The 18,414-nt window shown below is 36.2% G+C and overlaps 1 protein-coding gene across 1 annotated transcript in view; it reads right to left on the bottom strand.

The window, feature by feature from the left end:
* The window catches only part of WDR7 (WD repeat domain 7), a 362,337-nt gene that overhangs the window by 44,624 nt on the left and 299,299 nt on the right, over positions 1 to 18,414 (bottom strand). The gene's annotated exons all lie outside the window — the stretch shown is intronic.

Below are 18,414 nucleotides of genomic sequence, written 5' to 3'. Positions count from 1 at the left end.
GATACAGTAATAGTAGTAACAGTACGTTAGAATACTTAAAGTAACTTTAGGAAACAAATACATTTTATTCTCTCTGTACCAAAAAAATAAAGCCTGTTTCTCAGGATCTCTGAGCTCCTATTGAAACACCACACCACCAATCAACACTTAAGGTACAAAAGAATTATTAATGCTAATTGTGGAAAATATATGGGAAATAATAAAAATTAAAATAATCTGATATTAATAAAATATATGAAACCTCCAATATAAAACAAAAATATAAGTGCTCAAAGAAACCCATTTTCCACTAATTATAGGTTAAACAGAGAGAAAAAAAAAAAAAAGATCTTTCAAGGTAGCTAAAAAAGGTTTAGGGCTGGCCAGTGGCTCACCTGGGAAAGCATGGCACTTGATAACACCATGGTCAATGGTTACTGGCCAGCTTAAAAACAAAAAAAGGTTTTACTTGATTTTGTGTAACTTGATATACTATCAGAAGTAAAAATCTATCTGAAAGAACATTTGGACATGGGAAACTAGAAACATGCCATTCAAAATACAATCAGAAACTTAAAAAAAAAATCTGTTATTCACTGTAACAAAAACCCATTATTTACTGTTACATACATAGCAACAAATCATAGCATAATCTTTATGACATATTTTAAAATTCACTTTTGAAAGTAAATGTTACAGCAACCTGTCAAGCTTAATGTTGAAACAGAATATTCTTTTCATTAGCCCAGTATTTTAAAATTAATTTTATACTAATCACGTAAAATTTCATGTTGACAATATATGCAACGCTAGCATTGGATTTTTTTAAGACCATAAAAATGTAATAGTGTGGAATCTTGCCATAGAGGTAGCTATTAAAACTACACCAAACAGAATCCTAAAATTGCTACAACACTTTAGCCCATGCACAATAAATGTTCTTCAGAAACATTGTGTTCTAAGGCTGAATCAGTTGGCTCCCAGAGCTGAGTAGCAATAAGATAGTATGTTTTATTATGAGTGTCATGGAGACGGTGTGAAAAATCAAGAGCCACAGGCAGCCAGCAGCAATGGGTCAATACTGCTCCCAGAGACACTGTGCAGATAATCAACAACAAGGCCCGAGGTTCTCTCAGCACTGCACACAGCTGAAGGGCAAATCAATACAGCCAGGGGAAGGGCACTGTCCTGCTCCACTTCCCACAGTACGCAATGGCTACTCTAGGAAAAACACTTCCAAAATGAAAATAAAGCAAACTTGCTGTGCAACTAACAATCAACCAACATTTTAATGTAATTAGAAATTCATCCTTCAAATAGGCTTCCAAAAAAATCCAATCAGCATTTAATATAAAGTCTGCCTAAAAATGAAATTTATTTTGGGTTTATTTTCATTCAAGAAAAAAAGTACTGTATAAATAGGGACTGGGATAGAATTAGATAAATATAAAAAAAGCAAACACTGTCTTATGAAATATTTCAGTTTATAATCCTAAAATTAAAATTAAAGTTTAATCAAAATTTTTGTGAGTAAAAAATTCCATGTAGGGAGATTTTACTTTCTTTACTTTGGGGTCTAGTAGTGATAATGTTCAAACAGATCATGCCCATGCTTACTGTTAGAAGTGCAAAAAAGAAGTAAAACCATACTAAAATTTAAATTATATTTGAATTACTTTAATTGTTTACAAAAAAGGAATATAACATTTTAATGTATTCTACTGGTTCTGCGGGGAACATTTTGCCAACAGTTTTTGTATCTGACACCTTGTTAAATATATGATGCTAATATTTCATATTTTTCAGTAAAAATTTATGGGCAGAAATATGTTGATTTATTATTTCTCAAGAAAAAGGTGATTCATCACATTCATCATTCTGTTAACCATTAGGTGTTATTTCTAAGTTACTATGTAAAGCCATCTTTCTTGAAACGTGAAGAAAATGTGCTGGAAGAAAGACTAATACTGGAAAACATTTTAAGGTTTATTTTTTATTTTTCACAATTAAAATTTGGTTTTTCTAAATGGATAAAATATTATCTTTAAGCATTAAAATGTGTTCGCTTGAAATAACTGTAAATGTTCCTCCAACATAATGTTATAGGAAGGATTGCAATATGTTCCTATTGTTATAATACCAAAAGAATATTAAAAACAGCAGCAACAACAACAAAAAAAACCCCTGTCATTATGAGTAAAATGGCATGTGAGTGAATTTAGGAGACAAAGCACTGATCCCTTATAGCATTTTAACTGCATTTTAAAAGAACATTATCTATCTGTTCAGCCTAATGATAAGAAACTATCTTGTTTCTTTTTTCTTTTATTTACTGACAATTACTTATAGGAATTGAGGAAAATAGTTCTATATTATTTAGTCACTTGCTACCATAAGAATGCTGCAAAATTATAAATTATACTGGGGACATGTTTTTCAAGTAGAAAGAGTATAAATTTAAAGATAATTTGTTGATGCTTATTATATTTTACTAGGATACCGACAGAGAGTTTACTCTGTGTGTTTAATTATAAATCTGATATCTATAAAGTAAACTTAGACTTTAGCTAGGAGAGAAACTGAGTGTAAACTGTCCACTCTGAACTCTATATTTATTATTGGGAGGGTTGGTGCAATATAGTTAAAAGCAGGTTTCCATCTTTGAAAAGTTGTATTATATTATCTAGTTACCATGGCAACAAAATTGCAGTACTACAGCAAGCCGTCAAAAAATAACTATTTAAAAAAGAAAAACCAGCTTCTTAAAGTAGTTTGAAGCTGTATAAATATTTACCTCATTAAAACACCACTTTTATAGAAATAATCTAAAGAATAATTAGTTAAAAATACGAACTGCTTCAGTATGAAATAAGACGGTTCAGACTTAGATGTTGCTAATGATGTGAAGTCTGAAATGAAAAGCAATAATATCTGCAGTCTTTAAAAAGCAGTTTTCCTATGGGATCCCTTGTTGTCCTTTCACGTCTATCTATTATTAGAAAATTTGTGTTGACCTATTTAATTTTAGACCTTCCACCTCTTTGTCAAATCTGGTTGAGATCAGCTTGCCCTCAGTCCTGCTGTTGTCCTGCAACAGTGTGTGACATGACAGCTGGTTGATTTGCATATTTTTCTCTTATTGGCTGAGGAAACTGCTTAGGCAGTGAAACACTGGAAGAAAGATAGATTTCAGATGCTTCCTCATTTTGAAAAGTGGGAAAATTTCTGCGTGTTTAGAGAGCATCTATAGAATCCCAGACACTATATATTAAGATGGTGTGTTTTTCCATTTATCATGAGCAGAAGTTAAGGATAATTTAGAATGCACTCCTAGGTACATAACACAAGCAGATTAAAAACCCCTCAATTTTAATTGTGTTTAGAGGCTTTGGTGTTTGGAGGGATTTTTTAAAGTCCCATAACCACATGATCAATCCAGGTGATTTAAAATCAATGCCAAAGCCAGACAAAGGCTGTTGTAAACAGCTATTTGCTTTATGGAAAAGGTGAAAAATCTGAGTGAAGCTCTTCTTTCAGTGAGATGTCTGAGTTACATGAAAATAACAAGCCCATGAGGCTACTTGCATTTCCTCAGTAGAAATTCACAAATGCAAACTCAATCTACATTTCTCCTGTCCACAAAAAATTAAGAAATAACCTCTAAAAATTGTGCTTATCAGTAGTGATAGTTCTTTGCTAATATGAAAAAGAATGCATTTGTAATGATGCAAATAATGCTCTATCCTTGGCAAAAAAGATATGCCCCCTAATCCTATAAGCATGGGATTATTGAACAATATCTTTTAAGAATACTAAGAAGCTGAGTGCTTTTGAAATCCACCAAATTTTAAAGTAATACATGTCTTTGAAACCCCTGTACAAATTACCCTTATTAAAGTCAGGTATGGGCTTCTGACACAAACTTAGAGTATTAGGTTGGTCTCAGTGGCCCCTTTATTACTCTCATTAGCACAGACCTAATGCCAGTTGGATTATGTGGGTTGACATTAAATTGATATTAAAATGGCTCAGAATAATAGTGTTAACATATATTAGTATACAGCTAACATGTAGGAGTATTTTTTTCATGGCAAATCCAAAAAAATATCTTTCATATTTGTTTGAAACCCTTTCCTACTGCTGACAGTTTTACCTTGATAAACTGTGGGTCTGGGATTCTGCATCAGTCAAATATCTTACAGCACATTAAAAAATATACATCTTTGGGCCGGCCCCGTGGCTCACTTGCGAGAGTGCAGTGCTGGTAGCACTGACGCTGCGGGTTCGGATCCTATATAGGGATGGCCGGTGTGCTCACTGGCTGAACGTGGTGCAAACAACACCAAGCCAAGGGTTATGATCCTCTTACCGGTCCAAAAAAAAAAAAAAAAAAATATATATATATATATATATATATATATATATATACACACACATCTTAAAAAGCAAAACTCTCTTTTTTCTCTTATTTTTCCTGCCAAGCTTCCTGAAAGAGTGTTCTAGACAAGCCTGCCTTCCCATTGCTCTGCTGTTGCCAAGCTGCCACCCCATCACTGCCCTAGGACTGCTTTTGTAAAGTCATCAACGACCTTCTGTAGCCATATTTGATGGACTTCTCTTAATTTTTATCTTACTTGACCTTTCAGCAGTATTTCTTCTATAAGACACTCCTCTTTTGGTATCTAAGACACCACAGTATTCTAATTTTCTTCATGCCCTCAAGCCATCCATTTTCATGTTTTTGCCAGATGCATCTCTTCTACCTTATCTCTAAATGTTCAAGATTTTTAGGGCTTTGATCCAGCACTCTTTTCTTCTCACTCTATATTCATCTGCTGCCATGGCTGTGAATACATTAACATACCAATCATGTCTAAATTTTTGTGTCTAGCCCAGACATGTTGTCTGTACTCCACAGCCAAGTATATAGCTACATATTTGACATTTCCACATGAATGCTCATTAGGTATCTCAAAGCTAACATCAAAAATTGAAATATTAATTTTCTACTACTCCTTTTTCTACACATCTGCTCCTTTTCTGGTGTTTCCTATCTATTTAGTTGCTCGTGCCAAAAACCTGGGAATCATCCTCAACAGCTCACTCTTTACCTTCTTAATTACCATACCAAATCCATCTCAAGTGCAGTCAATTTTACCTTTAGAATGTATCTCAAATTGGTCCATTTTTCTCTCTCACTTCATTGTCTCCATACCAGTCTAGGCTGTTATCCTCTATATGCTGGAATATTTCTGGAATAGCCTTGTAACTGGTCTCCCCATTTCCACTTTTGTCCTCCAATCCATTACCCACACAGCAGCAAGGATCATCTTTTTAAAAAGGTAAATCAGATCATGTCACTGGCTCAGAGCCCTTAATGGTTTCTCACTTCATTTAGGATAATACCAGAATTCCTCATCATGACTTGCAGGGACCTCTGTGACCTGGCTCTGGCCCATCTCTTCAGTCTTGTTTCCCCTTTCCTCCCTTTCACTCCACTCAATTCCTCAAATGCCCTAACATTTTTCTTATCTCAGGACCTTGGCATATGCTCTTCTCTTTTTCCACTTGATGCCTCATTAACTCTTACTCATTATACACAACTTTGAATCAAATGTCCCTTCCTCAGAAGTGATGTGCTCAGACATCATCCTCTTAGTTCTCTTTGTTTTATACTCTATCACCACAAACTACAGTATTCCTCATAGCATTTATCACAAAATGTAATAATATATTTATTTGCGTAATTATTTGCTTGACCAGCTCTTTAGCCTGAAGCTCCATAGGGTGGTGTTACCTGTTTTGCTCACCATTTGACACATCAGCGCCTGGCACAGAACTCAGCACACATACCTACCTGCTCACTAACATCTGCCAAATAAACAAATGAGTGGGTAAGTGAACCCAGCTTTGTAAAATCACTCCATTACGTCTTTGACTTCTACACAGGCTCCGCATCACTGCTAGAGCTTCTGGTATGCTGAAACAGTCTGGGGGTGCTAGCCACAACTTGTGGATGGGAAACAACAGTCTCCTCTAAAGGGCCATTCTAAGACACCCCTTCACATCCAAAACATGGCTGGGGGAAAAAGGATAGCTCAGAAACCTCAAACAGCCTATGTCTTTAAAATGGGAGTACCCAGGGACAAAACTGAACCTCCTCCATGTCTCATCATGACCTTAAGGCAGAAAAGAGCTCTCTGGTGGACTCCCTACATTTGCTTTGGAGGATGTGTAATCACCCTTGTGGGTAGAGGAGCCTTAGAGGAGACCTTAGCATACCTGGTGCTTCCAGAGGAAAAAAGGTTCTGGCTGCTGGTCAGGGAAGCATCTCTTGTTGCTCTTCGTGCATAATTTCTTTTAGTATATCGTTATGAACATAGCAACAAACTAAATGCTAGTATTTTCCCAAAATATGAAAATGGCTCATATCCTGGGAATTTCACTTGATTCACAACTTGAAAAAGCAAGGCAGTGAAAAATGTCCTCCAGTTATGTTTGTGAAGAAAGCATTAGTTTCCTCATAATAATACAAGAGAAATATATTATTTCAATAGTGTGTAGCACTATCAAAGTAGCTGGTACACTGTAAATACTTAATAATTTTTAAATTCATAAATTATTTGAATGGCTGCTGCAGCAAGAGAAAAGATACTACCAAATTGTGAGAGATATCTAGAGTTGGGAAATCTTGAATTCTGAGTGGTATCTGAGTTGCTGGAGAAAAAAATCCCTTATTAGGGACAAAGCTACAAGGGGATAACAAGACATTGGTGACGTCCATAAGCACATTTTCTATTAGTGATTTTACCTGATAGAGGCCCCCCCATTGTAATATGAAAAGGCAGCAAAAAAGGGAACTGTGGAGGTAAAAGGAGGCTACATATGTACTCAAAAGTAGTGTCTTAAAGCTCTGGCTAGGTGGGTTGAGATAACATAACAGGACAATTCTCAAATGCAATATGAAAAATCTAGGGATTCTAGCTCCAACTCAGCTCAGGACAGTGAGAGACATTTCTGAATAGGAAGGAGTAACAAAAACCTTATTAACTAAAATTTTATGATTTTAAAATGTAGAAAATGGTTACAAATGTCTATAAATACTTAAACACATGAATAAGTAACATATAAGCATAAGATTGTTGTTGGGAAAGTTTGTAATGGGTTCCCCCCCAAAACAAATTTTTTTATTTATGCTGTCGCTACATGCCTTTTTAATGATAATATCAAAAAAAAAAAAAAGAAAAGAAAAAGAAAAAAACTCAAATTTCACCCATCCTAAGGCTCCATTTCAGTCTACATGATTCTAGATCTAAGGCAAGTTATTTTTCCTTATTTTTAAATTAGTTGATTTTATACACCTTGGGGACTTAAATATTAATTCACAATAATTCACATATTATTTGTTCCTCATATAGTCTGTTATTTTGTTTAGTAAACCCAGAGTTTCTAAACTCTACTTTGCCTCATAATTACCTAAAAAATGTAGATACTTGAGTCTCTGCCTCAGAGATTCTGATTCAGAAAGTCTGAGGTTGGAGGAATCTATTTTGAAGTTTCCTACATGATTTTGATATGGCAAGGATTTGGAAAGAACAATGTTAAATGACAATGCCCAGTTAATTTATATAAAAGGAACTTATAGACAAATGGAAACATCCATAGAGAACTAAATACACATACATCATCATATAAAGAAGATATTGCCTTTGGATTACAATTAATGATTATTTCCCCTTGAATGGGCTTTGTGATTTTCAAAAGCCCTTTCACATAATTCTATAAGGCACCTCCCCTTTCTGACCTCACTTCCTTCCTGGCAAAAATAAGGATGTTGGACGAAATTGTTTCTTTCATCCCCCAAAATAATTTTGAGCCTTATATGTAATAGGCACTCAATAAATGTTTGTTGAACGGATGTATGCATGCATGGCTACCTCAAAAAAGCCACGCAGAGTATACTGGGGCTGTATTAACAGGCTTAAAAAAAAATTATTTTATACCTAATAAACTTAGGCTCAGAGAAGTTGAATAACAAAGTTAGTAAATGGGTTTAAGACTAAATTTTCTGACTTCTCATTTGGTGTTTTTTTGGTGCCAGCATTCTTGTTGAAATTTGCCAATTAGACTGTGCTGTGTGAAGGACAGTCCACGTGCCTGTGTTTTGTATTCATACCACTACCAATGAATGACAAACTGCAGTATATGTATAATGGCATGTAAGTTGTTACCTTCTTCTTTAACCTCTGTCTACAGTAGAGGGAGTAATTCCAGAGGCTTGATACACATGTCTACAAGTAATAAATCTGTGTGAATTATAGCTGTGTCCTTGTAGATTTACAACTATAAGTTCTAATTCATTTCTGACAACACATTTACATAAATTACAGTAACATAGTAAAAATGCCATACGCTGGAACTTTCACCCAGAGAAATTCAAGAGGCTTATAGGAGCTAGCTTACTTACTACTACAAAGGGCCACTCTAAGTATATATGAGAAAGAAGCATTTAAGTTGATGTGGTGGCCATTACACAGATGTTTTCTTACTCATATCATTCCTTTGAAAGTAAACTATGTTTTTAATACCTTTCTCTGTGTTAATGAATATTCTAGATTAAGATGCTACTTTAATGAGAGGCCGAATTGCTTAAATAGTTAAACATTCAAAGGAATGGATGCAAATTATTTCCAAGCATCTACTTTGTCTTAAGTATGGCCACTTAACAGCCACTCTGAAACAGGAACATAGATCAGCTGAGCTGGGAGGTATGCAGGACCTGTAAGGTTTTCAAGGGCAAGCCTTCCTCTCAGGACAATAAAGGAACAGGGTTGGGACCTTCGGCCTCTAAGCAGGGCATGGGAAGGGGAGCACAGGCAAATCTCCCAATGCTTATCCTGCACTCTTCCATCCCAACTCACTGCTTCTGAACGAATAAAGGGGAAAAAGTAACTTTACTATTTAAGTCTACTTAGTTTTAAAGTGTTTCCTATTGGAGGGCTGGCCAGTTAGCTGGCTTGGGAGAGCATGATGCTGTTAACACCAAAGTCAAGGGTTTGGATCCCTGTACTGGCCAGCCACTCCCCAGAATGTTTCTTACAGGTAAGAGTTTTGTTCTTAGACCAAGATAAAAATTCTGTTTCAAATGTAGAAACTCAAAACTGGTCTGCCCTTTAAAGATGACATTAATCAACTCACCACCACCATTTATTGAGCACTTAAAATGTAACAGTTATGAACCTATCTTACATACATTAGCTCAATTAATCTTCAAGAAAACCTAAAATTATGCCTATATTACAGGTGAAGAAGCTGGCTTAAACAGGGCTAGTAACTCGTTCTAGGTCTCAAAGATAGCAAGTGCAAGGGCAGGTACCCAAACGCAGATCTATTCCAAAGCCTTTGCCATAAACTCTATTTTCCTGCTTACCTATCCTAGAACACTCCAGGGGAGATGTTACCAACTTCCCTCAGGGAGGGCAAATGCTGGTGGCCTTCCTCAGGCCAACCCCCGTGCCCTCTCCTGTCTCAGGAGTGACCCTCAATTAGATGATCGTGATCATTCCATTCTCCTTGCCAGGAACAGGTTTAAAAATGAGTAGGTGAGGCAATTTTGGTCAGTATAAGAGAATGGGCTTTTTCAAAGGGTATTTGCTTTCAAAACTTCCCCTTTCTGCCTCAGGATGGTTGCTGGTTTGGTAGTGGCTATCTTGTACCCTGAGGTGATCCAACCTAAGACACCAAGAGCAGCCTAAACAGAGTGCCTTGGAAACACTGAGGTCTCTGGGGACACGACTGAGCTGCTCACTTCACCACTACCACTGGATGTTCTGTTGGGTGAGATAATAAACTCTTAATTTAAAGCCTCTTTTGTGGCTTCTATAACTTTGCAGATGAAATATCCTAATTATTAATTCTTTCCAACAACTCTAGAATTCTTTTATTTTAAAATTCCTCCCTATACCTAAACTAAATCTTTCCTTTTACATGTCTGTCTTCCCTACCAGTTTTTAGCCCATCCTTTTTTTCACTGTTCTCAGAAAATACTGCTTATACTTCATTATATTTCTATCAGTTTATATTTGTACTGAGTGTGTATATCTAAAATACTGCATTTTAAGGCTCATCATAATCTACTTGCTATATGTCATGATTGTTGCTCCTTTTCTTCACCCACTCACCATGGATGCCAATCATGCCCTGATCATCTATTGCCTGGATTGTTACCAAAGCCCCTCAACAGTATTGATAGTGACCTCCCAAAACTGAATATCTGATCCTGTTGCTCCACTGCTTGAAACTCTTCAAATGGTGTCTCTGAATGTAATACTATGCATTAGCACAGTATTAATTTATGCATGCTAAAAACTTTTGAAATCACTCACTAACATTTAAAAATTGGGAGATTTTTAAATAAAAAACCATATTTCCAGCTTATGTTGAAAAAAAGTCAGAAGTTCTGGCAAAACTAGGTCCACAATTTCACATGGATCTGAGACCTGGCTGATCCCTATACATACAGCATGTACTCTCCAGTTTGCCACAATCTCTACCCTCCCAATTCAATCTCTAACACTGAAGCAGACTATCAGTTGGCATTTTATTAAAGGCTCTAACTATTGTTTTACAGATGGTAGAATTAAAAAGAGAAATATTTCTTGGATGGTACTATCAAAAATGGAAAAATGAAAAATAAACCAAGAGGGCTTATCTTTTTTATTAGTTTATGCCACCTACTTGGTGTCTGTAGGCATTTGAGTTTGTCAAATGTCTTTGTCAAAAGAATGAAATGTTGTCATTTGCAACACGGATGAACCTAGAAGACATTATGTTAAGTGAAATAAGCCATGAACAGACACTGCAGAGATGGTATATTAAAAAGTTGATCTCACCACTGAGGTGCCACAGGAAGTACCCTGGGCTCCCAAGCCAGGGCACTGGGAGGCCAAGGGCTTCAGCCACACACCCCTGGCATCTGCACCCAGCCCAGCAATGACCAAGCCACCAATGGAAGCCCCCTGGTCTCCCTTGAAGGAATGAGGGGGGTGCCATGGGCCTCAACCATGCCCCGCTCCTTCCTTCTTCTCCCACCCTATATGCTTCCCTGTTCTCATCTCCCCCTCCACCCGCAACCACTCTGCAACAACATTTTGCAGAGTGTAAAAAAAAAAAAAAAAATTGGTGAGCTGGTAAAAAAAAAATGTAGTATGTACAATAAATAAATAAATAAATAAACAAACAAACAAACAAACAGGTTGATCTCATAGAAGTAGAGAGAAGAATAGTGGTTACCAGAGGCAGGGAGGGTAGGGGGAGGAGAGGGCAGGGAGAGGTTCATCAACAGGTACAAATTTACAGTTAGGAAGAATAAGTTCTGGTGTTCTATTCCACAGGAGGGTGACAACAGCCAACAATAATGTATTGTATGTTTCAAAATAGCTACAAGATAAAAACAAAAAACAAAAAACAAACAAACAAAAAAAACAAAATAGCTACAAGAGAGGATTCTGAATGTTCTCACCACAAAAAGATGACAAGTGTTTGAGGTGATGGATGTGCTAATTACCCTGATTTGATTATTACACAATGTATACTTATATTAAAACATCACACTGTACTCCATAAATAGGTCCAATTACTGTTAATTAAAAACAAAATAAAACCTAAGAAATAAGAAGAAAGTAAACAACAAAATAAAACTGAAAAAAATGGAAAAATGAAAAAAAGAAACCAAGAGGGCTTATCTTTTATTAATCCATGCTACATACTTGGTCTCCAAAGGCATTTGAGTTTGTCGCTGCTGATTGCTGAGACTCCAAACTATGAAGCAATCTGTCCAGAGAAGGCTGACCATGATCTCACCCTCCTAACTACGAGGCTTCATCCTTCTCCTCCTCTATCACATTTTCACTCTCCTTTCTTTGCAACCTTTGCTCCAGGTCTAACAAAAACTGTATAGTTCCTGGAGTTAATGTCTAAATAATGTCTCTATGCTTCTGTCCATGCTTCTTCCTCTCCCTGGAAAGTTTTCTTCCTCCATGTGTGCCTACAGAAAACCTACTCAAGACTCAGCTCAAACATCACCTTCTTTAAGAAACTGTTCCTATTCTTGTCCCCAGCCTCACCAACCTTTCCTCCTTTGTGGCCTGTCACATTGTAGTGTAGCACTAAACCATTTTATTGCACTTACTTGTTTTACTTTTGTCATCCCCACCAGACTGTAAATACCTTGCTCACCCAAGTAGCCATTCCCTTCTGCATTTCATATGCCATGTAAATACTAGTAGGTATCATGTGCTGAAAGCATTGTAACAGAATTGCTCTTAACTGACTTCCATGTTACTGACTCTTGGGGCTAACCAAGGCTCTCTATTCCCTCTGTCAAATATCCTAACTGATGCCCACCACATGAGAAATGCCAGTGGTTGGTAGGCTACTCTTCTATTGCTCTCACCAGTTGAGATTCATGACCTACAGTTAACCAAAGCTAACGCAAGTTGTGCTTGAAATGTAAATATGTAGTTAAATATCATGTAAAGTTATACAGTGAGATCAGGAAGAGGGCTTTAAAAAGACACATACATACATATACATGAAATTAGGTGTGAGACAAATGTAAAAGACTGGGAAAAGCATAAAAATCTAGGATTATACACTGAGATCACTTTATAAGAATCTTTAATTTCTCAATCCACTTTTAAAAACCCAGAAACTGGTGTGGCTTGGCAAGAAAAATGTTCTAGAACTAAAATCAATGGACCAATATGGAAAAAAAAGTCCTTGGTCCCACATTGAAAGAGATAGAAAATAAAATTATCTTTATAGGTTTTAAATTAAAATGAAATACTTAAGATATATATCATTTTCTATGACTCCATGCTTGAGCAACATTTTTGATTAAATGAGCAACTTCTGGGGCTGACTATACTGAATCCAGGGCTTTTACGGTACCTGTGTATGTGGGCCTCTTCCTCCACTACGTGCGAGGTCCACCAGCAGTTCCATTTTAGACAGCAGCTATCAAAGCTTCACAAGAAGATCCTTTAAATCATCACTGACATCTCTTTACAACCTATCATAAACTATAGACTTGTGTCCTCGTTCTATATGTTTTAGAGTGCTTATGAGTCATATTTATTGAACATTATTATGCCAGGCCATGTTCTAAGTGCCTTACACACTGAGAGCACACATAAAGAATACAAGGCAGTGAATCCAGAATGAATTCAATGTGCTATGACTCTAAGCACAGGCAACAAAAGAAAAAATAAACAAATGGGATTATATCAAACTAAAAAGCTTCTGTATAGCAAAAGGAACAATCAACAGAGTGAAAAGACAACCTATGCAATGGGAGAAAATATTTGCAAACCATACATTCAACAAGGGATTAATATCCAGACTATACAAGGAACTAAAAAATTTTCACAATAACAAAACAAAACAAAACAAAGAATCCAATCAAAAAATGAGCAGAGGAGCTAAATAGACATTTTTCAAAGGAAGACACTCAATAGCCAACAGGTACATGGAAAATGCTCAAATCACTAATCATCGGGAAAATGCAAATCAGAACCACACTGGGATACGATCTCACCCCAGCTAGACTGGCTATTATAAAAAAGACTGAGAATAACAAATGCTGGCAAGGATATAGAGAAAAGTGAACTCTTCACACTGTTGGTGGTACCGTAAATTAGTATAGCCATTATAAAAATCATTATGGAGTTTCCTCAAACAACTACAGATGGAACTACCATATGATCCCACAATACCACTTCTGGGTATATGCCCAAAAGAATGGAAATCATCATAACAAAGGGATACTTGTACTCCCATGTTCATTGCAGCTAAGATATGGAACCAGCCTAAATGTCCATTGATGGATGACTGGATAAGGAAAATGTGATATATATACACAATGGGATACTATTCAACCATAAAAAAGGGATGAAGTTCTGCCATTTGCAGCAACATGGATGAACTTGGAGAAAATTAAGTGAAATAAGCCAGGCACATAAAGAGAAATACCACAGGTCCTCAACTCCTAAAGTGGGAAGAAAGAAGGAAGGAAGGAAGGACCACAATAAAACATTGGACTTTCAGAAGGACAGAACAGACCTATAGTTATCAGAGGTAGGAAAGGGGGAGAGGGGGAAGTTAGGGAGTAATTGGGTAAGGGACAGAAAGGATAGTGATAATTTGTAATGATGAACATGCTAATATTGATTTGATCATCACATACTATACACAAATACTGATGCCAACTCTGTACCCCATAAATATGTAAAATCAATTATGTTTCAATTTAAAAAAATAAATTAAAAAATAATGTTTCCTAATTTTCTGGACTATATATATGTAGAAAATATATATAGAGAGAGAGAGAGGGAGGGAGGGGGAGGGGGGGGAGAGAGAGAGAGAGAGAGAGAGAGAGCCTTTGACCATTTTTTAATTAGATTATTTGTTTTTTTACTGTGAAGTTGTTTGAGTTCCTTGTATATTCTGGGTATTAATCCCTTGTTGGATGTATACTTTGCAAATATTTTCTCCCACTCTGTATGTTGTCTTTTCACTCTTTTTTTTTTTTTTTTTTAAATGTGTTGAGAGGAAAAGAGAATGGCTAGGTAGGAAACGGAATAGCACTGACAAATGTAGATGAACTGATGAGAGTTTTGAGACACAAAATAAATTTTAGCTTACCTAATGCTTTTGCAAGGATGGTGAAATGCTTGAAATAACTGCTGGGTTTGTAAACAGTAGAACTCTTTGCCTTATGTATTTCCAATTACAGATATTACTAAGGACTCAATTTTCTACTTTGGTGCTAAATTCTTGACTACTGCCATTCAAAGCATAGCACAAAAATAAGAAGTACTCAGTGAGTGGTGGGGTAAATAAACAGAAAAAAATACTCCTCTACACAGTCAGTTAAAATATTTTTTAAAAAATTTTAAAGTTTCAGAATAAATAATGGTCTAATTTCAAGCATTGTTCCAGATATCTGTTTCTCTTCCTAGAAGTTCTTCTCTAAATAGCATCTCACTTTTAAAATGGTAAGTTTGTTAGGTAATTCTTCAGCAGTGTCAGGAAGCCATTGTCTTCTCCAACCATTCATCTTATTATCACCCCTGATGCCATATTTCTGGTTGTTGCTCCAGAATGTTATAGGAAGTGCCTGCCATAAAATGAGCTGCTGAAAAGAGCAGGAAGAAAATACCTAAAATGTCACTGTCTGACTAAGTACTGTAGTCAATTCTCACTGCAATTTTTGCAATCACCACATAAGTACCCTTGATGTATAAGCATTATAGACTTCTGCTCAGTGAAAACTGTGCCGGAAGCTTAAAGCTCTTCCTTAAAGAAACATCAATCTTACTGTCCACAAGATCCCTAAGGTCCATTGCTCCTCCTAACTAGAAGTAAAATCTTTGTTATTTTTAGAGAGAAGAACACGTTGTTTTCCGAACTTCTATAAATATAGATGTGTTTGCTGACATTTCTGTTTAGTCTTGAATATTAGCTTTCTTTCGATATCTAGAACCTTAGAGTGCTTGCCAGAATTAAATGTATTGTAGAAAATTACACTGGTTTAGTTTCATAAAATGCCTCAATCACATACTAAAAACATTTTCATATCTTGCCAATCCCCTTTTCCTAAAAATATTATTTTAGTTAACAGAAAATGTTGGCATTCAGTTATTTCTTTAACACTTTGCTAATAATATGTAACTTTATGCCCAAAAGCTATATTACTAATTTAGGATTTAATAAGTCACAGATAAGAAATGTCTCTATCTATTGGAATAACTGTTTCTCACATAAGGTTTGTGTAATCCCCAGTATAATGCTGATTTGAAAACTTCTGTAATATGAACCACTGACATACATTAGGGAAAACATTTCTGAAGTTTTGGATAAGCATAGTTTCCCTATGTTTTCTTGGTCCTCTGGGCTTTGCACATGTTGTACTTTCTGCTTGAAATAATGTCCCTTGCCCTTACCCTTCTTTGCTTAACTCTAGATTGTTAATAACTTGGTTCAGACGTCCTCTCCTTTAGGGAGCCCTTCCTGACTAATTCTCTCCAGACTCCTAAACAAAGGTGGGCTAGCCCTCCTCCCGTGTTCTTCTATAACACTCCAGGCTCCCTTCCTTGAAGGATGATCACAGTACTTCAATTATGGGTTTATGCCTATCTTCCACAGTGGATTATAAATTCCTTGAGGGTAGGAACAGTTCACATTTATTTTTTGACCTCTTGCATATAAAATGGCGTATGGCATAGAGAAGGGCCATCACAAGTTTTATTAATAAACAAAATGAATAATACATCATGAATAAATGAAGAAACAATGTGTTGGATGACAAATACAGGAGGCAAAATAGGCCAACTGCGGGGTTTCATTTTTTATGAGAAAAACTGCAATTCAAAAGTCATCTGTTGTTCCCAGAAATATTAAGGAGGATACGGAGAGACTAATGCTCATAAATTGTTTGTGGGAAACAGCTTCAGAGCACTCTGGTAATCAAATAGCCAAATCTTTTAATCTTGCCTTGTATATCCAGGAATTTACCCTAAAAAATAATCAGATATGCATAAAAAGTTATATAAATAAGGATTTTGAGGGCAGTGAAACTACTCTGTATGACACAATGATGATGAATACATGCCATTATACATTTGTCCAAACCCATAGAATGTACCACACCAAGAGTGAACCCTAATGTAAACTATTGACTTTGGGTGACAAAATGTCAGTGTTGGTTCATCAACTGTAACAAATGTACTACTCAGGTGGGGGAGCCTGATAATGGCAGAAGAGGCTATGCAAGTGTGGGGGAAGGCAGTATATGGGAAATCTCTGCACTTTCCACTCAATTTTGCTGTGAACATAAAACTTCTAAAAAATAAAGATTATTAAATGTTTTCAAAATTACTTTACTCAGAAAGATTCTAATATTGCAGCAGTGATAAAAGTAATATTTACAACAATTTCAAAAAATCAGAACAAAGTATCAGTAGGATGATAGAAAAATGCTATGGAAAAAAATCAGGATAGACAAAGAGGCAATTATTAAACACAGATGGATGAAGACAGATCAATAAATATAATCTTGAAATTTGCTAATCACTTGATTGATATTCTACTCATTCTACATATAAGATTAATTCAAATAGTCCTGGGAAAAAGAAAAAAAAAAAAACCATAAGAAAGAACTTATAACAGATCGAGCTAGTATGAAGTAGTACATACCGCAACAGTAGGAGACAGGATGAGGTTGACTGATTTTGTCTTATTTAAGCCAATGGTTAAGTAATAATTCTGATAGCTAAGATTTTGGGGGCACTTACTATTGCTTCAGCATTTGTGTTTGCCAGCAGTGCTTCACCTATGAGTATACAGCAACTGTGTATAGCCAGTGAGGTCAGACATTTCAATATAATCTAATGACAAATGTAATTGGAAAGGAGCATTTCCTGACATCCTGTGTTTATAATAAGTCATCCAACAGATATTTTTGAACACTTCCTATGTAACCTGGAAGAGGATCTGGATAGGGAATGACAGAGGGTGGTGTTATTAAATGAAATACAGCTCAAAGGAAGAATGGATTAAGTAGAAATAGATGTGTTCCACAAGATAAGACTAGTCCTCAAAATTTACTATGCATTTGAGAAAAAATGGGAAAGAGAGAAAAAGAGCTTATTAGAAAAGTGAAGCAATCTTCCTCATCTTCCATATACACTTTAAGATTGGTGTGGTTATTCTATTTTTCTTGTTAGTTTAGGTGGGCATTTGGCAGATGCTTGTATGCAGTAGTATTGCTGGGCTAGACGGTGAAGTCTTGTTGGCTGAAGAAGGAAGGTAAGCTAGGATGGACAATGGTGGGGTAAGTCAGGGTTCAAAGACTGGTGAAAATGGATTTGGACAGAGTTCAGGGTTGCTTTTCAAAGGAGCAGGGCAGAGGACATTCAGGAGATAAGGGTAGAAGTGAACAGATGCCATATCCTGCCGCCTCCTCCTTTTCTCATTGAGGTGCACCTGAACTTCAAGGTCAATGCATCCGTCCCACGTGGAGTAAGAAATCTGCAAGGCCAGAAGAGCTCAAACTGTAGGCTCATTGCTTTTTATACCATTAGGCTGTGTGATGGGGCACTCATCAGCATTCCAGAATTTGGCTCCTGCTCCATAAGAGATTATAGATTGACCACAGTTGCCACAGTTCTCCACATACAATCAATCTTTGTTTCTATTTTTTTCCTTCACTATCTGGCCTATGGCTGGCCTGATCTACTACAGAAATATAATCCATCTTTCATGACTCATAAGAAAGGTTTTCTTTGCTCTTTCTGAAAAGATACCCTATTTTCCCTAGAGAAATTTGATAATGTAGATTATGACATACTGAAATATAACTATACCCAAATTAAT

The sequence above is a fragment of the Cynocephalus volans genome, chromosome 13, assembly GCF_027409185.1.
Source record: "Cynocephalus volans isolate mCynVol1 chromosome 13, mCynVol1.pri, whole genome shotgun sequence".
Classification (NCBI taxonomy): Eukaryota; Metazoa; Chordata; class Mammalia; order Dermoptera; family Cynocephalidae; genus Cynocephalus; species Cynocephalus volans.
This window is presented reverse-complemented; position numbering and strand designations above follow the sequence as displayed.